The 22,721-nt window shown below is 34.0% G+C and overlaps 1 non-coding gene across 1 annotated transcript; it reads right to left on the bottom strand.

Annotated features, from left to right (window-relative positions):
• Positions 1-9,036: 9,036 nt before the first annotated feature.
• On the bottom strand, positions 9,037-9,143 carry LOC140852292 (small nucleolar RNA R71). Its single transcript, XR_012135194.1, has one exon. It is a non-coding gene; the product is annotated as a small nucleolar RNA R71 (small nucleolar RNA).
• Positions 9,144-22,721: the final 13,578 nt, after the last annotated feature.

Consider the following 22,721-nt stretch of genomic DNA (forward strand, 5'->3'; position numbering starts at 1 on the left):
CGTAGCCCAACATGCTTCTGCTGTCATCACAATCTGACTGAAAACTGAAATCAGTATATCCCATAAGTTTCATATCAGAGTCTCCATAGATAAGTCATTGATCTTTAGTATTTCTCAAATACTTAAGAATTACTTTCACAATCTTTCAATACTTCTCATCTGGATCTGACTGGTACCTACTCACTACTTTTAGTGAATAGGCCACATCCGATCTCATACATGTCATAACGTACATGATAGATCCCACTATTGAAGCATATGGTATTCTACTCATGCACTTTCTCTCCTCAGGAGTTGTTAGACAATCTTTCTTGGAAAGAGTAATTTCATAGCCTATCGGAAGATAGTATTTTTTGAAATTATCCATGTTGAACCACTTCAATAAGGTGTCAATGTACGTGGATTGGGATAATCCAAGCAACCTTCTGGATCTATCCTCAAAGATCTTCATCCCTGAGATGTAGGATGCTTCTCTTAAATCCTTCATGGAGAATTATGATGATAACCACAGCTTCACACTCTGCAAAGTTGGGATGTCATTTTCTAGTAACAGTATGTCATCCACATACAACATAAAAAAAATGACCACAGAATCAAAAGTCCACTTGTAGACGCAAGGCTCTTCTCTGTTCTTAACGAAGCCATACATTTTAATCATCTTATTAAAATACATGTTTCAACTCCTCGATACCTGCTTAAGTCTATAAATAGACCTTTTCAACTTGCACACTTTTGACTCGTTTGTGGATGTGAACCCTTCAGGTTGTATCATATACACCTCTTGTTCTAGCTCCCCATTAAGGAAAGCGATTTTAATATCCATCTGTCAGATCACATAATCTAAGTGTGCAGCGATAGCAAGCATAATATGGATGGACTTGAGTATTACCACAGAAGAAAATATCTCATCATAGTCAATACCATAATGCTGACGGTAATCCTTGACAACTAGATGGGCTTTATAGATCTCCACCTTTCCGTCCGCTCCTCTTTTCCTCTTAAAAATTTATTTACACCCTATGAGTTTTATCCCTTCAAATGGATCAACTAGTGTCCATGCACTATTGATCTCCATGGACTCCATCTCGGACTTCATGGCCTCAAGCCATTTTTTGGAGTCGGGCCTTTGCATGGCCTCTATATAGGTGATCAAATCCTCATCATTCTCATCAAGTTTGATTAGGTCACCATCCCAGATCATAAAATCGTAGTATCTATCTGGCTGATATGGTACTCTACCAGATCTCCTTAATGGTGCCTCTACTGGCTCTAAATTTGATTCACCAATCAAATCCAATTCTATGTGTGTCGGTCCTCCCACCTTATGAACTTCATCAAGTTCAATTTTACAGGCATTAGCTCCTTCACCAAAGAATTTCTTTTCCAAAAAGACTGCCCGGCTGCTAACAAACACTTATTATTCTGTAGCAAGGTAGAAGTAGTACCCTTTAGTTTTCTTTGGATATCCTACAAACAAGCATCTATCGAACTTCGATCTAAGCTTATCTGTCTTTAAACGCTTGATATAAGCTGGATACCCCCAGACCTTAAGATGTGAGAGCACTGGCTTACGCCCAGTCCATATCTCATATGGAGTTTTATCGACAAACTTGCTAGGCACCTTATTCAAAATGTAGCAGACAGTCTCTACAGCATATCTTCAAAAAGAGATTGGCAGACTAAAAAAGTTCATTATGGATCAGACCATGTCTAACAAGGTTTGATTCCTCCTCTCAGACACACCATTATGTTGTGGTGTTCCAGAAGGGGTCCATTATGAGAGAATCTCATTCTCTTCCAGATATATCAGGAACTCACTGGTGAGGTATTCACCTTCTCAGTCTGACTGAAGGATCTTAATACTCTTTCCAGTTTGTTTCTCTACTTTAGCATAAAATTGTTTGAACATTTTAAATGATTCTGACTTATGCTTCATAAGATAGACATACCCATATCTCGATAGGTCGTCTGTAAACGTAATGAAGTAGTAGTATCCTCTTCTGGCACTTATATTCATAAGCCCACATACATCAGTATGTATTAGACCTAGGATATCACTGGCTCTCTCACCTTTTCCTTTAAAAGGTGACTTAGTCATCTTACCAAGTAGACAGGACTCATAGGTAGGCAATGATTCACAATCATCTATCTTAAGGATACATTTCTTGATCAACTTGTCAATCCTATTCTTATTCAGATGACCAAACCTACAATGCCAAATGTAGGATTCACTAACATTATTTATTTTGAGGTTTACTAGGTGTGTACATTACACTAACAGGCCGTGATATTGTGTATATACCATATTTCAATTGTCCATGCATAATTGTAGTATCATTCATAATGATATCACAAAAATCATCTTTTATTATAAACTTGTAACCAAGTTTGGCCAAAAGGCCTATAGAGATGTTATTTATCATAAAAGAGAGACAATAATGATAATCATCTAACATGACACTACTGGACTCGAAGACAAGCTGCAAAGTTTCTAAGGTCAGAACTGGAACAAGACTTCTATCTCTAATGTTAAGGAACCGCTTGCCCTCTCGAAATTTTTTACTTACCTGTAGTTCCTGCAACGAATTGCATATATTAATAATACTTTCGATATCGAATACCCAGGTAGTAGTATCACAAATAGAGAAATTACAAGGTGTTATCATATAAATACCTTGTGAAGTAACCACTTGCCTCTTTCTCTTGTTCTTAGGCCTGTTTGGGTCAAGGGTGGCTATATAAGCAGGATAATTTATTTTTCAAAGACCTAGCTTTTTACAGAAGAAGCACTCTGCCTGGCTCTTGTCAACTTTTAACGTTTTGCTCTGCTTGAAATTGATGGCACAGAATTTCTGCACCTTTTTCTTTTTTTCTCTCCTAAAGGATCGATGCCCTGTAGATGAACCTCCCACTAAATTCATTGGCTCTTTCTGGAGCTGGTGATCCTTCTCAAAAATCTACAGTAACCCTAGCAAACCATGATAGTTTACCGTAGGCTTCATCATTCTATAATGACTGAGAAATGATAGGTAGGATTTTGGTAGCAAATTGAGGATAGCATCCTTGCCTAACTGTTCATGCAATGAAAAGCTAAGTTTGCTAAGGTATTCAATCTGCTCAATCATGTACAATACATGATCAGTGACTGAAGCCCCCTCTCGCATACAGGCATTGAACACTGCGTAGGTATTTTATATCTCTCCACATCCTTAGGGGTATCGAAGGACTCATTCAATATTTGAATCATTTTCTCAGGCTGTACATCCTCGAACTTATGACTAAGTTTGTTATTCATAGCTGCCCTCATCACATAATGCACAGTCGTGTGGTCATTAAGCCACTTCATATAAATGTCTCTCGCAGCACGAGGAGCATTGGCTGTAGTTTCTTCAAGTGCCTGATCCATAAGGACATATAAAATCTTTTTGTGCTCTAACACAATCTTCAACTTTCAATACCAGCTATCGAAGTTGCATCCGATGAGCTTGTCGCTGTCCAACAGTGTATAAATGGATAGTGTGTTGGCCATAACTGGAAGGAAAAAATACTAACCTATTAGTATATGAATTATTTTTAATCCTGAAGATATGGACTTTAGTCTAAAGATTCTCTCACTATTTTTAACGAATTGGTAGCCTCTACCTCCAACTCAAGGAATTACATTAATTTCTTAGCGAGTACTAGAATCCACACGGACTACATTCGGGCTCGAGTGTGGCTCGACCAACCTTAGTGCATCCATGGGTAGGTTCATAACCATTATTTCTCCAAACAACTTCTAGCAATAAGTTTTGCCCTAGGTGTCCCTTCAGTAGGTGTGTGGTGCCTCTACTGAAAATTTTGATTAGATCCAACCATTAACATGATATACTACGTGCATCCAACAAACGGATGTCCAGGTCTGAGTATGGCTCGACCAACCTGAGCATTGATCTGAAGGTGCATCATGATGGTCATATGATGAATGATAATTTCAATATGTAATAGACACCAGGCGTGTAGCACCTCCAATGCCTATTTGGAATATTAGACTCATTATCACATACCTTAATAGGAAGCAATGACCAAGTTATCTCATAACTTTATCACTTTATGGACCTAATATTTAGAGAATTTGATTTAATTGATCTGAGAATAAGAGAAGAAGTCGACTTGCAAGCTGTAAATTCTCCTACTAACTTCATCAAGTCATGTAAAGGATTAAGCACAAGCTGGTCTAAAGACATCTAAATCAGTCACACTGATTCATCTTAATGGCATGGGTCTGCACGAATCAACTAGTGATCTAATCAAAATATAATCTATCATGTTGGTCAGATAAGTGAGATTAATGTGAGGGATATGCCCTTAACTCACCGTAGATGCATCTAGATGAATAGCTCTCAATTAAAAACTACTTGATTGAATCTGTCAAACTTACCTGAGACACCAGCTGGTTCATTAGTTTCGATTTGGCAAACCAAAAGGTTCGGGCTCAATCACGGAGCCATGATCGTGGTCTATTTATAAGGGTCAAACACATGGACTTGATCAAACTACAACTATTGAGATTGATTTAGAGAAATACTGACCTGATCTAATTCAATATTTGATTAGATTTAATCAATTTCTCTACATAGTCCATATGTATTTCTAACCCTAGATCTAACCCATTAGAAGGACCTGATTCATGCTAATCCTTTGCCCATCATTTTATGTAGTGTTTTAATGATCTTCAATTCTCAAATCTAGATCATTCAAAACTTAATTCATAATTAAGTATGTGAAATATGTGTTTCAGTTTGTAGAACTATTCTACAAAGATTTCAGATGAAGCATACCATATGTTTCAATACATAAAAATATTTTTTATAATATATTTAATAATTAAACATACATAGGTATGATCTAAACTTCATTCATACATCTCATGTATCATGACAACTTTTAGATCAATATCAATTACATCATATGCAACATGTAATTCAGATCTAAAATAATTTTGTATGTAAATTTTATCATATTATAATGAATCATAAATTATTTTAGATCTAATCTAAATATATTTATGATCAAAATAATACATAAAAATCTGTTCACTTTTCTTCTTCATGAAATTGGATCACAACAATACCCCTACACGTCATAAGAGAACCCATCAAATAGGCAAAAGAGAGATTAATCTTTTCAATCTCTTATGATTGGATGGTCTGGTGATCTCATCAATCCGAGTACTAGACTATAAAAATTTAAAATATAATTTCATAAATAATTACATCAACATGTAATTATTAACAAAACTATTTTGTGTTATGAACATATCCTTGATCTTATCAATTATGTTCTTCATCTAATCCAATTAGATTTGATGTATCATATATATCATATCAAATCTGAAATATATCTTATACTGATTATAAAACATCAATTTTAGATTTGATATCAAATAAAAAATTAATTAGATGTAAATATGAATGCATTAGGAATTAATTTCTGGTAAAATCTATTTTCGTGCAATACTGAATTATGATAGGATTCAGATCTAAATATCCATTAAAATAGATCTAATTTAAATCTAAAATAAATTTTTATTTATAAAAAAAATAAAAATATTAAAATTTTATTAAAATAAATTTTAATTCATGTTATTTTTCAATAAAAAAATTCAGCAACAGTAGAATTATGTTATAACAGATTTATAACAACCTCAATCAACCATTGATTAGGTATCTCTAATCCAATCAAAATTATATTGAAAATTTTATATAAATAGATCTAAATGAGATTTAATATCTCATAAAAAATCTTAATTATATCTCATGTCAATAATCTCAAAAAAATTTATTTTGCATGCATATATTTCAAATCTGGCTCTGATACTAGTTGTTAGAAATTCAAGTAGTCCGGCACCAAAGCACAGTGAGTTGCTTGCAAGTCACTATGATGATCTCAGGTCTGAAGGATACTTATACCCATGTATTTCACGAGCAGCTCTTGATAGCAAAATGCTCAGCAGGTGAGTCACTTATTCACTGATGATGTACCCTTATATCTCACCAGTATGCCATACCAGTGTCACCATACTCCTTGGTTAAGAGGACAACCAATCCATATAGCACACAATGACTTCCACTCAATAAACATCATTATCCCATAATGACGGATCATTTGATCGCGAATATGTTTAAGAACTATACGATAAATCCTCTCCTTATCGTACACTAGCATAGTTTTAGGGAGTTCATCACAGTACAAGAGTTCAAGGAAGATGTCATTTTATGATGAAAAATATCAGAATAACTTTTATTCAATTGATCAATAATTTATATATAAGGATAAACTCAATCGTCACATGATTGATTTTAGGACACAATTTCCAACAACCTCAATGATTTATGTCACAAATTGACATAAAAAGTATCAATTAATATCTAAATTATCTAACTTTATTAAGAAATTGATACTTGTTATTATATTTTGTAGAAGAAGAGATCATCAATAGAAAGAACAAGGAAAGAGGATTCCAACGGCGCAAATTTTATGCAAAACGGAGTTAAATTGACCCAGGAATTGAAGAATGAAGAAAGAAGACTCAATTGGGTCAAACCCGAGTCAAATCAGATCAAAATTGGTCAAAAATCAACTGATTTGGTGATCTGGTTAGCCTCCTGGTCCACAGCAACAGGCGCATGGACCATGGACCCATCGGCGCACCATAAACCCCCTAAAACCTCTTAGTCCCACATCGGAAGTTTTGAAAACCTTATAACCCCCAAATGCCTATAAAAAGCCCCCAAAGGCCCTTGTTTTATGTATTCTTCCTTCTGATCAAGCTTGTAACCCTAGATAGTGGGGTTTTTTTAGCTCTCTTTTCAAGCCTCGAGCTTTGAGGTTTTTGTAATAATTTTTTTTATATATAAAATCTTATTTTTATGCAATTTCATCTCTTTACATTATGCAATTTATTTTTCTTGCAATTAGGATAGTTTAATTTATGCAATTTAATTTTATGCAATTAGGTTAGTTTAAATTATGCAGTTTAAATTTATTAGGATAGTTTAATTTATGAAATTAGAGTAGTTTATTTTTCTGTATTTAAATTTTGCAAGTAGATTTAGATCATGTCTAGCTAAGCATCCCTTCTAGGGTTTGCGATGAAGCTAGATCATGAGTAGAGATTTTACATAGGGTTCTTTCTTTTTCTTAGGGTTTCTTTTTCTTCCTCTTTTGCCAAGAATTTTTGATGAACTACAGTTGGGTCAGAGTCCCTTCATAGTTCATGCTTGATTCAGTGCATAGGAGGAGAAAACCCTAAGGGATCCTAGTTACTACTCCCCTGTAAAGAATCTTGATGGGTTATCGTTGGGCCTTAGTCCCTTCATAATCTATGCTTGGGAAAGACAAGAGGAGTAGTCGTTAGGATCAATAAGAAAAATTCTAGGTAGAATTTCCTAATCTAGATCTAGTGGATTCAAAAACCCTAGATCCTTAGTCTTATTGTCTTTAGCAAACAACTTTCGACTTTCGATTTTTGTTAAAGCTCGCTTGAGCATAGATTTGAAAATCATTTTTAAAACCAAGTCTCTGTGGGATCGACCCGTACTCGCTGGTCGTGCTACTCTGCACACCGTGCGCTTGCGGTTTTATTTATAAATTTTAAGATTTGAACATCAAGTTTTTGGCGCCGTTGCCGGGGATTTGGCGTTTTAAATTATTTTCAAATATTTGTTCTTCGTGCGTTATAACTCTCTTTTTTTTTTCTTTAGGTTTCTATATTTAGTTGGTGATTGCTGGAAAACTCAGGTACGCTTCTAATTTCTCTTTTATTATTTTTAGTTAATTACTTTTGCTTTTAGACCTAATCATTTGAATTTACTTAATCACAAAAAAAAAAAATATAAAACAAAACAAAAGACATTTCATAATCGTGAAGTAAAATATCAAAATAAAAAAAAAAATTCTAAATTAAAATCTTTTACATTCTTGGTCATCTTGTTTATTTGTATTTGCATTTTCATAATTAATCTAAGGGCATCAACCCATTAACAAGATAAGGTGGGGATTTCATTACCCTTCCTTAGCCCAAAAACCATCTCCATCATATTGCATTACCTAGACTTTTAATCTTAAAATCAATTAGACGTCAACCTTAAGGAATTCGAGCTCAATAGGACAAGGAACCCTAAGAGTTCTACCAAGTTTGAGTTGTTTGATTAGTTGGTGTCTAGGCAAGTCCCTGAGGGTGGTTTGTTAAATTGGTTCAGTTGCTAGCCTGGCCAACTCGTTTGGTGTCTAGAAAGGCAACGATGAGTGAACCTCCCACCTCTTATACTTACCTGGCTAACTAGTTGATCAATCTCCACTTGGAAGGTTTGAAGGGTCATCTTGGAACAGTTAGGAGCTGTCTAGATTTAGGTTAACCCTAGGATAGATTGAGTTTAATTTATTGATTCACTTGTTTGAAAAAAAAAAAAAAAATTTAAAATTTAAATTAATTTGGTTACTTTTCTTTAGATTTAGGACTCCTTAGGATCTTCTCTTTAGAACTTTTTCTCTTTTCTTTCTTTTCCTTATACATAAAAATTTTATTAAAAAAAAAATTATATAAACATCGAGAACCGTACACCTCGTGTGTGGAGAAGAGTGTCGGGTCGTCTAGTTAGGATTGAGTCAATTCCTGTTGTTCCAATGGCTGAACCAATCCAACCCATGACCCTTAAGGATTTGTGTTATCCAGTTGGCTCCATCCAACCATCTTGTATCAGGTTGCCACAACCGACAGCTAACAATTTTGAAATCAAACCTCAAATCATAAATATGCTTCCAAAATTCACAGGATTAGAGGATGCTTATATATTTATTAGAGAATTTGAGGAGGTATGTGCAACCATGAAACTGCAATTAACAGAGGATGAGGTCAAACTTAGATTAATCAACTTTGCCCTTAAGGACAATGCTAAGAAGTGGCTTTATAGTCTGCCAAACTATTCTGTCACTACCTGGGAGGGCTTTGTGAGAACATTTTTAAAAAAATATTTTCCCCATCATAAAACAGCTAGGATTAAGAATGAAATAAATCAATTTTACCAACTAGCTGGTGAATCATTTTGGAAGTACTTTGATCGTTTCAAGAATCTTTTGACCCAATGCCCACACCATGGAATAGAAACTTGGAGACTGTGCCAGATCATCTATGAGGGGTTAGATTCAAACTCAAGAACCATGCTAGAGTCCATGTGCCAAGGCCAATTTATGGACAAAGAAACTACTGAAGCTTGGCAATTCTTAGAAGACCTAGCCGAAAAAAATTTACAGTGGGAAACAACTAGGGAACCTGATAAAGCTACACCTTCAAGAGGAGGAATGCATCAAATTCAACCAACCCTAGCATCAGAGGCCAAGATTGCAACCTTAACACGTAGATTGGAAGCCTTAGAATTACAGAGACCAGCCAATGTAAATCAAATATCTGCACCCATGTGTAAAGGGTGCAATGCACCAGACCATGTCTTAGAAGAATGTTCCTACTCGAATGAGTGTGCACAGGTGAATGCCACCTATCAAGGACCATTGAACAATCCTTATGCACCCACATATAACCCAGGTTGGAGGAATCACCCGAATTTCTCATGGTCCCAGAATCCTAATGTAGGTAATCCAAATTTCAATCAGCAAAATCTAAGGTCCAACCCAGTGATGAACAACCCGCCAGGCTTCCATGATAATGACAAAAAAATTACCTCTTTAGAGAAAAGCCTAGAAGCCATGATGAAAACACATACCAGCTTTATGCAAACTATGGGTCAACTCATAAATAATAACACCCAAGCTATAGCCCGTCTGGAAATGCAAGTAAGTCAGCTGGCTTCGACCATTAGTGAACGAGAACATGGTAGGTTACCTAGCCAACATGAGCCAAATCCTAAGAACCAAAATGGTCCACGACCCCAACAAGGAAACCAAGTTAATGGTATAAATGCCATTCATACCTTAAGATCAGGAAAATAAATAGACAATAAGGTAGTTGCACTTGATGATATAGATGACTCATCTGTCGAGTCACCTTCTAAAACTACTACCTTTCAACCTCAAGCACCAGAAACTGAAAATTCACCTAGTCCAGTACTTAAAAGTCCTAGAGCTCCTTTTCCAAACAGACTGAAATCCAATAAATCTGAACATTTAGACAAAATTTTAGAGGTATTTAAACAAGTCCAAGTTAATATTCCTCTTTTAGATATAATCCATCAGGTTCCAACTTATGCCAAATTTTTAAAAGATCTTTGCACTAGAAAAAGGACCACTAATGTACCAAAGAAAGCATTTTTGGCTGCAAGTGTCAGTTCATACCTATCTAGCCATGTGCCAATTAAATATAAGGACCCTGGAGCTCCAACAATTTCTTGTGTTATTGGAGAAACCAATATAAAAAAGGCCTTGCTAGATCTAGGAGCTAGTGTGAATATCCTTCCATATTCGGTGTATGAACAACTAGGATTAGAAAAACTTCAACCTACTGAGATCACATTACAGTTAGCCGATAGATCTCTCAGGATCCCTAAGGGAATGGTCGAGGATGTTCTGATAAAGGTTGAAAATTTTATTTTCCCTATAGATTTTATTGTTTTAGAGACTGAGCCAGTTGCGAATCCTAAAGGACATATACCTGTCATTTTAGGAAGACCATTCTTAGCTACGGCCAATGCTGAAATCAATTGTCGAAATGGTCTGATGAAGTTATCCTTTGGGAATATGACCATTGAGCTTAATGTTTTTAACTTAGAACAGGAATCCTCTTCTCATGCTGATGTCAATGTAGTCCAAGATGGTATTTATGAATCCATTGACATTAGTGATGATGAAGTCGACTTAGAGTCTAACCCCTGGTTAATCCATGAGTCTGAGGATGTCAATGAAATACTTAAAGAAAATCAGATTAATCAGGAATCGACACTTCCTACTGAACCAATCATTGAGATGGTAAAACCATCACCTAAACTATCGATAGAGGAAGCACCCATTTTAGAACTGAAACCCCTCCTAGAACATCTCAAGTATGCATATCTAGGACCCAAAGAAACTTTGCCTGTAATTATTGCATCAGACCTAGATCCCAAGCAAGAGGAGGAGTTAGTGTCAGTTCTAAAAGCAAATCAGGAAGCAATAGGTTGGACCATAGCAGATATCAAAGGAATAAGCCCTTCTATAGTTCAACATAGAATATACTTAGAGGAAGAAGCTAAACCAACAAGAGAAGCCCAAAGAAGGCTTAATCCAGTTATGAAGGATGTAGTTAAAAAGGAGATTCTGAAACTCCTAGATAGTGAAATAATTTATCCTATTTCTGATAGCTCTTGGGTAAGCCCAGTTCAAGTAGTACCCAAGAAATCTGGGGTAACAGTGGTCCAAAATGATGCAAACGAACTTATCCCAACTAGGACCCAAACGGGATGGAGGGTCTGTATAGACTATAGAAAGTTGAATGCTGCGACAAGGAAAGATCACTTTCCTTTGCCATTTATTGATCAAATGTTGGAAAGACTAGCCGGACAAGAGTTTTACTGTTTTCTTGATGGATACTCCGGTTACAACCAGATCCCCATAGCCGCTGAAGATCAAGAAAAGACTACATTCACCTGTCCATTTGGTACTTTTGCCTATAGACGAATGCCCTTTGGACTATGTAATGCACCGGCAACCTTTCAGAGATGCATGATCAGCATATTTTCAGATATGATAGAACGATTTCTAGAAATTTTTATGGATGACTTTTCTGTTTTTGGTCTAACCTTCTCCGAGTGTCTGAATCACCTGCAATTAGTTCTAGAACGATGTAAGGAGAAGCACCTAGTTCTCAACTGGGAAAAATGTCAGTTTATGGTCAAACAGGGAATAGTTCTTGGCCATGTCATTTCTAAAAAGGGGATTGAAGTGGACAAGGCCAAAATAGATCTAATTGCAAGTCTTCCACCACCTAAATCTATGAAAGAAATACGTTCATTTTTAGGTCATGCTGGATTCTATAGAAGGTTTATTGCCAACTTTAGCAAAGTAGCACGTCCACTGACTAATCTTTTGGCAAAGGATACTAAATTTGAATTTACTCATGAGTGCTTGGAATCCTTTGAATTTCTAAAAAATGCACTTGTATCAGCTCCAATCATTCATCCTCCTGTCTGGTCTGAACCATTTGAATTAATGTGTGATGCGTCCGATCATGTTGTGGGCGCAATCTTAGGTCAACGAATAAATAAGCTGCCTAGAGTGATATATTATGCAAGTAAAACCTTAAATGATGCGCAGCTTAACTACACCACAACTGAGAAGGAGTTCCTTGCCGTTGTCTTTGCTTTAGAGAAATTTAGATCTTATTTGGTTGGGACCCACACCATTGTTTACACCGATCACTCAGCCATTAGACATCTCCTAGCAAAGAAGGATGCCAAAGCACATTTAATCAGATGGATTTTGCTCCTTCAAGAATTTGACCTAGAAATTAGGGACAAGAAAGGCACTGAGAACGTTGTAGCAGATCATTTGTCCCGAATTCCAGTTGCACCATCTAGTGAACCACCCATCAATGAATCTTTCCCAGATGAGCAACTCATGTCTTTGTCTACTGAACCTTGGTTTGCTGATATTGTAAATTATTTAGCCATAGGCAAGATACCTTCTCATTGGACTAAGCAGGATAAATATAAATTCTTTGCCCAAGTGAAGTATTTCATTTGGGATGATCCTTATCTTTTTAAACAATGTCCTGATCAAATTATTAGAAGGTGTATCCCAGATAACGAAGTCATGAATATTTTATCTTTTTGTCATGATCAAGCATGTGGGGGTCACTTCGCGTCTAAGAAAACTGCTGCTAAGGTTCTCCAATGTGGTTTTTATTGGCCCAATTTGTTTAAGGATGCTCACGAATATTGTAAAAATTGTGCTCAATGTCAGAAAATGGGCCGAATCACCAAGCGACACATGATGCCACTCAACCCAATCTTGGTAGTTGAAGTTTTTGATGTTTGGGGGATCGATTTCATGGGACCATTTCCAAATTCCTTTGGAAATGAATATATTCTAGTAGCAGTTGATTATGTTTCAAAATGGGTAGAAGCAATTGCATGTAGAACACCCGATAGCAAAATGGTCATTAAGTTTCTTAAAGAAAATATTCTCTCCCGTTTCGGTATTCCTAGGGCAATCATTAGTGATCGGGGAACCCATTTTTGTAACCGACCTTTTGCAACATTGATGAAAAAGTATAATGTCACCCACAAATTGGCCACACCATATCATCCTCAAACTAGTGGGCAAGTTGAAGTGTCAAACCGACAAATCAAACAGATCCTGGAAAAAACTGTTAATGCCAATAGAAAGGATTGGTCTTTAAAATTAATTGATGCACTTTGGGCATACCGAACCGCTTTCAAGACCAATCTAGGAATGTCTCCTTATAGGATTGTGTTTGGTAAACCATGTCACTTGCCTATTGAGATAGAACACAAAGCCATGTGGGCCATCAAACAACTAAATACAAATTTGAACGATGCTGGAAACCATAGGAAGCTTCAATTGAATGAATTAGAAGAACTTAGAAATGAAGCCTATGAAAATGCAAGGATATACAAGGAACGAACCAAAGCATTTCATGATCAATCAATTATAAGAAAAACTTTCAATATCGGACAAAAGGTGCTCTTATATAACTCTAGATTACATCTGTTTCCAGGAAAGCTTAGGTCTAGATGGACAGGACCATTTTTAGTAAAGGAAGTCTTTTCACACGGAGCTGTTGAGATTGAAAACCCAAGTAATGGTGTTATCTTTAAAGTTAATGGTCAACGATTAAAACCATTCTTGGAATTACCTGTCAAGACTGTTGAAGATGCCATGGTTCTTTATGAACCAACTTATTCTGATTAAGTTGCTTCGAGGTTTGGTCTGGCTGAAGACATAAAACTTAGCGCTTCTGGGAGGCAACCCAGCTTATTTAATTTCTAATGCTTTCTTTGTTTTCAGTTTGCTTAGGACAAATAAATTAGATAAACTCCATTGGGGACAATGTCGGTCAAGTTGAGGGGAGAGCTTGAACAAAATCAGGTGTTATCATTTCCTTTTCCTTCCACTATGAGTTATTTCTTGCATTTAATATATGTAAAAAAAAAATAAAAAAATAATAAAAATATATATATATATATATATATGAAATAAATTAATCTATAAAAGAAATAAGAGTAAGTTAGAAAGTATTTGCTAATGTAGTGAGTCACGGAGAAGATTAGCTGGTTAGACTCTTGGTGGCTTAGGTCATTTAAAGACTATTAGCACTTCCAATTGCACATGCACACTAACAAGGTAAAGTAGGTGTTAATTGTAAGGCCAATTAAGGATTTGAGTATTATTTAAATTAGATAATTTTCTCTACACCCCAATTGAAGAAATTTGAATTTAAGGAAAGAGCTACCTGCCTGAAATAAAATGCAAAACACAGAGTAAATGTGGATTGCCCTAAGCCTAGTAACCGGGTCTCTTCACCTAAGTCAAGTGTTGAGATTCGCGTCAAACGGTGGTGGGAAGGCCAGGATGCTCAGCAAAAAAAAAAAAAAAAAAAAAAAAAAAAAAAAAAAAAAACAGTGTGAAAGCTACCTTAGTTCTTTGTTTAATCTGGGGTGTATAGAAAATTAATCGAACTAAGTTATGAAAAATGATACAATTGGCCTGTACAAGTTAATACTGAAATACTAAGTTAGTTATCACTCACACAAGTGCTATAAAACTTTAAGTGTACTCTAAGAAAGCTTCTAAGTAGACTGACTACCGATTCTAATTCGAAGCTCATTACTTAGTAATACTAGAAAACTTCTTGAATTTCGATCTTAAATTAATTTGCAAAGGAAGGATCTTTTTGGAATATGATCTTATTTTGGTACATTGCTAAGGGACTAGCAATGATTAAGTTGGGGGGTGTGATTTATGTCACAAATTGACATAAAAAGTATCAATTAATATCTAAATTATCTAACTTTATTAAGAAATTGATACTTGTTATTATATTTTGCAGAAGAAGAGATCATCAATAGAAAGAACAAGGAAAGAGGATTCCAACGGCGTAAATTTTATGCAAAACGGAGTTAAATTGACCCAGGAATTGAAGAATGAAGAAAGAAGACTCAATTGGGTCAAACCCGAGTCAAATCAGATCAAAATTGGTCAAAAATCAACTGATTTGGTGATCTGGTTAGCCTCCTAGTCCACAGCAACAGGCGCATGGACCATGGACCCATCGGCGCACCATAAACCCCCTAAAACCTCTTAGTCCCACATCGGAAGTTTTGAAAACCTTATAACCCCCAAATGCCTATAAAAAGCCCCCAAAGGCCCTTGTTTTATGTATTCTTCCTTCTGATCAAGCTTGTAACCCTAGATAGTGGGGTTTTTTTAGCTCTCTTTTCAAGCCTCGAGCTTTGAGGTTTTTGTAATAAATTTTTTTTATATATAAAATCTTATTTTTATGCAATTTCATCTCTTTACATTATGCAATTTATTTTTCTTGCAATTAGGATAGTTTAATTTATGCAATTTAATTTTATGCAATTAGGTTAGTTTAAATTATGCAGTTTAAATTTATTAGGATAGTTTAATTTATGAAATTAGGGTAGTTTATTTTTCTATATTTAAATTTTGCAAGTAGATTTAGATCATGTCTAGCTAAGCATCCCTTCTAGGGTTTGCGATGAAGCTAGATCATGAGTAGAGATTTTACATAGGGTTCTTTCTTTTTCTTAGGGTTTCTTTTTCTTCCTCTTTTGCCAAGAATTTTTGATGAACTACAGTTGGGTCAGAGTCCCTTCATAGTTCATGCTTGATTCAGTGCATAGGAGGAGAAAACCCTAAGGGATCCTAGTTACTACTCCCCTGTAAAGAATCTTGATGGGTTATCGTTGGGCCTTAGTCCCTTCATAATCTATGCTTGGGAAAGACAAGAGGAGTAGTCGTTAGGATCAATAAGAAAAATTCTAGGTAGAATTTCCTAATCTAGATCTAGTGGATTCAAAAACCCTAGATCCTTAGTCTTATTGTCTTTAGCAAACAACTTTCGACTTTCGATTTTTGTTAAAGCTCGCTTGAGCATAGATTTGAAAATCATTTTTAAAACCAAGTCTCTGTGGGATCGACCCGTACTCGCTGGTCGTGCTACTCTGCACACCGTGCGCTTGCGGTTTTATTTACAAATTTTAAGATTTGAACATCACTCAACATCAGCCATATGATAGATTCGATTAGCTCAAGTCCAATTATAATTTTTATGAAAACTCTTTTCCATCAATCCACTGCTATGGTCACAGACTCTCAGACTTAGCTTCTCAAATTCTATAGGACTACTCCTCTCTATCAAGGGTGATAGATCTGATTGCTGTCGTAAGCGATTAAGAATAAAAATTAACTCAAACTATATAGATAGGGTGAGTCGGGATCATTTTCATGGAGATCTAAGATGATTATTTTTCTTTTTTTTGAAGAAAAAATAATAAAAAAAATTGATTATAGAAGGATTAAAGAAAGAATAAAATAGTAAAAATTCAATTATAAATATAAATTAATTTATGAAAGAAAATAAGTCAGAAAGATAATCCAGAAATTCTGAATCCACCATACAAACTAGATTTTTTTTTATGTTGCAATATTAATTCTTGTGATTAGGGTATTAGTATAGCTTATCTTTAAGAGATACGAACTGTATCAGTAGATCACGGCTCGTCCTATTAGAGTATAAACTATCTAAATTTAATTACAAGATATAAAGTTTAATCTAACATGCCATGATCTATCTCTCTTAGGCACGCACCATATCCAGGGATCACAGCATGTTAGTGGATGGTTTAGACCGTATAGGCTAGATCAATATCTCAGAATAAAAAGATATGAAATAAAAATATAATTTTATTATATAAAAATTAAATATATAAAAAAAATAAAAATTTATTTACAGGCTTCATTGTATTCCTAGATTAAAGGGATTTAGCTATGCATCAAGATCTCTAGCTCCATATTCTCCCCTTTTTTAGGATCCAAAATAATAAAATAAAAAAAATTTGGTCTACTTTCTTTGCTCCTGTGCTTTCTCTCTATTTCCACTGCCACTTGCTGTCTTCTCTCTGTGCCTCTCCCACTCTTAGATACTTTTTTTTGTATGTCTGGATCTTTTTTTATAGCCTCCACAACCTCCAAAATCCTAAACATACTCAATCTCTTGATCCATTATGGAATAGGACTTCTTGCTGTGTCATTTCTGCATATCCCACTCTTTGTTTCGTATTACAAGTCTTAGGCCGTTCCATCATGAAAATCGCATCCAAACCATGTGCTAGCTTCTGCTTGTGACTAGTCCCGCATGAACTCTCACTCATTTAAAATCCACGTGCTCGCTTGCTGTGAGGACCCATATTCAAATCCCATGAAGCCCCAGTTCCTGCCTTCAAACACTCCCATGCCCACTTACCTGAACCACATTATTTCATTTAATCCCTTGGGTCCCATCACTTTTAACTCTCATGCTTTTTTCTTTCTTTTTTATTCTTTTATTCATTGAATTCCTATCAAGCACCCTTGAATTATTGCATGCCGTGCACCTAACAGGCCTGAATTTGGACATAAACTTCATCTGTACGTTTTGAAGAGCCGTTACTTGTTGATTTCTGATTAATTCTTCATAATTGATTATTTTTTGAAAAAGAACATAAAAAGTATCAAATATGAAATAATATGACTTAAATATTAAGAATTTTAATATTTTTTATGTTATATTTGATGCACTAATCACACCCCCCAACTTGAACTTTGCTCATCCTCGAGTAAAGAAAGAATTTAAACTTAAGTACCGTTTAACTTAGAGTTTTAAGTTTCACCAGATAATTTTTAAAAAGACCATCGATGTTCAGTAGAGCGTAAGTGAGGTATGTCATTGAAGTATTAATACTAATCAACGTGGAAGTTAAACTAAGAACACTAAATTTTTTTTAGATTTTTTTTAAATTACTCCTACCTTTATCTCCAAATTATTAACCTTCATATAGACAAATATATTATTACTTTTATTTTTTATTTATTAATTTTTTTTTTTAATATTGTACCGCTATTGAGTGTCTTAACCCCTTAAGCTTTCTGTTTGATCCATGTAGCGAGTTTTTAGCCAATGACTTCTGAACCAAATGGCTTTAGGGCACTAGGTATAGAATACCCCTCAGACTTACTTGCTCAAATCAAATAGGCTACAAGTTAAAACTAGCTTTATAATAAAGCTTCTTCGTCCTTCATACTAGGCAAAGAGGCCCGGTTACACAGCATGAAGTACTTGAAAACTTTATATATATATATGAAAAAATATATAGTTATCCTACACAAGTTCATGAGAAGTAAACTCTTCTTTGATATTGGTAGAAAAATTTAGAAATACTCAAAGAAAATTATTTAAGTTTTAAACTTAACTCTTTATTGAGTTTTCTTAATATTTGATCCCTCAATATTTCACAAACTCTCTGATTTGTACATCAATTTTCTTTTAAAAATACTTAGTTTAACTCGATTCTTAAGTGTAATCAAGTACTTAAATACTAAATATTAACTTACTTGAGGATTTAAAATTTTTTTTGTTCTCCCTCCTCAACTTAATCGATATTGTCCTCAATGGAGTAAGGAAAAAGGAAAGATGCATACAAAGAGAAAGAAAAAGGAGAGATGTCACCTGATCTAAAAATCTTTTTAAAATTAGTTCTCTCTCTAACTTAGTCAATATTATCCTCATATCTCTACAAAAGATATGAAGCAAGACTCGATTAACCTAAACAAAATACAAAAGATATTAAAAAGTAGAAGCTATAATTGGGTTGCCTCCCAAAGAGTGCTAAGTTTATCATCTTCAGTCAGATCACATTTATTGACAGGTGCTTCCACATAAAGCGGTCTATTATTCCTAAAAAAAAATAAAGATGAGTTAAAATAAAGTAAAAAAAAAATTGGATTGCCTCCCAAAAAGTGCTAAGTTTCAAATCTTCAGTTGGACTAAACTCGTGATACAGAATCAATCAGAATAAATAGGCTCATGGAGAACCATGGCCTCCTCCTAAATTTCAGTAGGCAACTCCAAAAATGGTTTCAATCATTGTCTATTTACTTTAAAAGTAGCATCATTGCTTGAGTTTTTGATCTCTACAGTCCTATGAGAGAAAACTTCTTTTATTATATATGGCCTTGTCCATCTAAATCTAAGTTTTTTAGGAAATAAATGTAGTCTAGAGTTATACAAAAAAAATTTTTAATCAGATAAAAATGATTTTTTAAAGATCGCTCGATCATGAAATACCTTAGTTCGTTCTTTGTATATCTTAGCATTGTCGTATGCTTCATTCCTGATTTTTTCAAGTTTATCAATTTGTAGCTTCCTATGTTGTCCAGCCTCGTCTAGATCCATGTTCAACTTTTTAATGGCCCACATAGCCCTATGTTCAAGCTCTACTGACAAGTGATATGCTTTACCAAACACAAGCCTATAAGAAGACATTCCTAAGTTGGTTTTGAAGGTAGTGCGATATACCCAAAGAGCATCCATTAGCTTCAATGACTAATCTTTTCTATTGGTGCTCACAGTCTTCTCTAGGATTTATTTGTTTTGACAATTTGAAACTTCAATTTGTCTACTAGTTTGGGGGTGTAGGGTGTGGCCAATTTATGGATGATGTTGTATTTCTTCATTAGGGTTGCAAAGGATCGATTACAAAAATATGTTTCCTGATCACTTATAATAGCTCTATGGATTTCAAAATGAGAGAGGATGTTTTTTTTTTTAAATTTGATAATAATTTTGCTATCATTCGATCTACACAATATAGTCTCTATCTATTTGGACACGTAATCGACAGCCACTAAGATATATTCATTCCTGAAAGAGTTTGGAAGTGGTCCCATGAAATCGATTCCCCACACATCAAAAATCTCATAAACTAAGATTGGATTTAATGGCATATGTCTCTTTTTATGATCCATCCTACTTGTTGACATCTAGTGTAGCTTTTACAATATTCATGTGCATCCTTAAACAAATTGGGCCAATAGAATCCACATTGAAGAATTTTTGCAGCAGTTTTCTTGGATCCAAAGTGGCCACCACAGGCTTGATCATGACAAAAAGATAAAATACTTTTGATCTCATGATCTGAGATACATCTTCTAATGATTTGATCAGAACATTGTTTAAACAGATATGGATCATCCCAAATAAAATACTTGGGTAAAAAAATTATATTTGTCCTGAGTGAACCCATAAGAGGAAATCCTACCAGTGGCTGATATAATCGCGATATTGTTGTTAGGACACCATGATTATCAATCTAATTCTGACTTCAATAAAAATTTAAAATATATAAAAAGTAGTGAGTTGGATCGAATCCATAGAGAAGGTAAGATTTTGATTTGAAATTTTTGATTTTGTAAAAAAAAAATTTTGAAGAAAAGTAATTTAAGTCAAAAAATAAAATTAAAAGTATGAAAAATAAATTGAATACTAAGATCTACTATTTAGATCCTAATTTTTACTTATAATAAAAATAAATAATAAAAATTTAAAGTATATAAAATAAATTGATACGAAGATCTACTAACTAGATCCTAGCATCTACTTACGATAAAAATAAAAGACAAAAATTTAAAGTATAAGAAAATAAATTTTACATTAATTAAAATTAAAATTTAAATATAAAAAAATTAAAAAATAATAAAATAAAAATAAAACTATAATAAAGATCTAAAGTTGATTAGCTCAGCCTCATTGAAAAGATGGTTGATGACCTCTCCTTCTTCCTTCATACTCTGTAGAACGAACCGACTTCTCTTCTTCTTCTCCTTGGGTTTTTAAAGTTTTTTTTATTATTTTTCTATTTTTTCCTTACTTTTCCACTCAATTTTTCTTCTCCTAAGATTTATTCTTAGACCTTCTATTTATAGGTAAATTTTTCACCTTTTTCTAGTCACAAAAAGAGTCCTAAAACCTTAGAAAATATATTATACCCGTAGAAACTTTTCTGACCATCGGATCTTCCTTGGACCATCCAGATCTAATCAAAAACCACTATTTAAATCCTTCTTATGGTCAGAGACATTCTCAACCATCTGATCACATGCTTGATTTATTTTTGACCGTCGGATCATGCCTTTTATCTCTTTAAAATAGTCAGGATAAATACTAGTGTCGGATCAAGCCTCGAATGGAATCTGGGCTGTTGATCAGTGTGCTGGATTTTTTATTCAAACTTGAGAATGACGTCAACCATTGGATCAATCTCTAGATCAATTTTCAGCCATTGGATCGTGCAAAACCTTCTGCCTTGCCCGTGAGCTGTGCCGTGTGTCGCGAAACTATTCCTGTGGATTGCACCATCGACTCTGTGGACCGAGCGAACAATCCACCATACACCGAAGGTAATAAAAATTATTTTTTAGAGTATTTTCACTTGATTTTCACTCTAATTTTTGTCTAAAAAATTTTTAAAAAATATGCATTAAATTTTTTAAAAATTTTTCATTATTTTGATACTTAAATTACTCAATTAAATCAACATCTACTTTTCATAAATATACTCTAATTTTATATTTTTCTAAAATTATTTATTTTTGTAAGAAAATCTAATTTATTTATGAAATTAAATTTTTTAAAAAATATTAGCACCATAAATTATCAAAAATATTTAAAATAAATATAAAAAATATATCACTTATCACACCTCCCAACTTAAACTTTGCTCACCCTTAAGTAAAGAAAAAATTTAGAATTAAGTACCATTTAACTTAAAATTTTGAATTTTATCAAATAATTTTAAAAAGAGCCACTGATATTCAGTAGAGTAGGAGTGGGGTATGTCATTAGGGTATTAATACTAATCAATATAAGAGTTAAACTAAGAACACTAAATTTTTTTTGAATTTTTTCAAATTTTTTCTATCTTTATCTCTAAATTATTAACCTTAATATGGACAAGTATATTGTTACTTCCATCTTTTATTTATTGATTGATTTTTTTTTAATGTTATACTGCTATTGAGTATCTTAACTCTTTAAGCTTTCTATTTGACCCATGTAGCGAGTTTTCAGCCAACGACTCCTAAACCAAATGGCTTTAGGATATTAAGTATAGAATACCCCTCGGATCTACTTGCTCGAATCAAATAGGCTACGAGTTAATACTAACTTTACAACAAAGCTTCTTTACCTTTCATACCTTTTGATGCGAAACTCAATGCTTGCTTAGGCAAAGAGGCTCGATTACTCAGTATATACTTGAAAACTTTTTCTCTTATATATATATATATATATATATATATATATATATAAAGAAATATATAGTTACCTTACACAAGCACATAAGAAGTAAACTCTTCTTCGATGCTGGTAGAAAAATTTAGAAATGCTCAAAAAAAATTATTTAAGTTCTAAGCATAACTCTTTATTGAGTTTTCTTAATACTTGATCCCTCAATATCTCACAAACTCTCTGATCTGTGCATCAATTTTTTCTTTTAAAAATACTTGGTTTAACTCAATTCTTAAGTATAATCAGGTACTTAAATGCTAAATACTAACTTACTTGAAGACTTAAAAAATTTTAAAAAATTTTTGTTTTCTCCTCCCCAAACTTAATTGACATTATCCTCAATAGAGTAGAAAAAATGAAGGGTGCATAAAAAGAAAAAAGA

This window comes from Elaeis guineensis, chromosome 10, assembly GCF_000442705.2.
Source record: "Elaeis guineensis isolate ETL-2024a chromosome 10, EG11, whole genome shotgun sequence".
NCBI classification, from domain to species: domain Eukaryota; kingdom Viridiplantae; phylum Streptophyta; class Magnoliopsida; order Arecales; family Arecaceae; genus Elaeis; species Elaeis guineensis.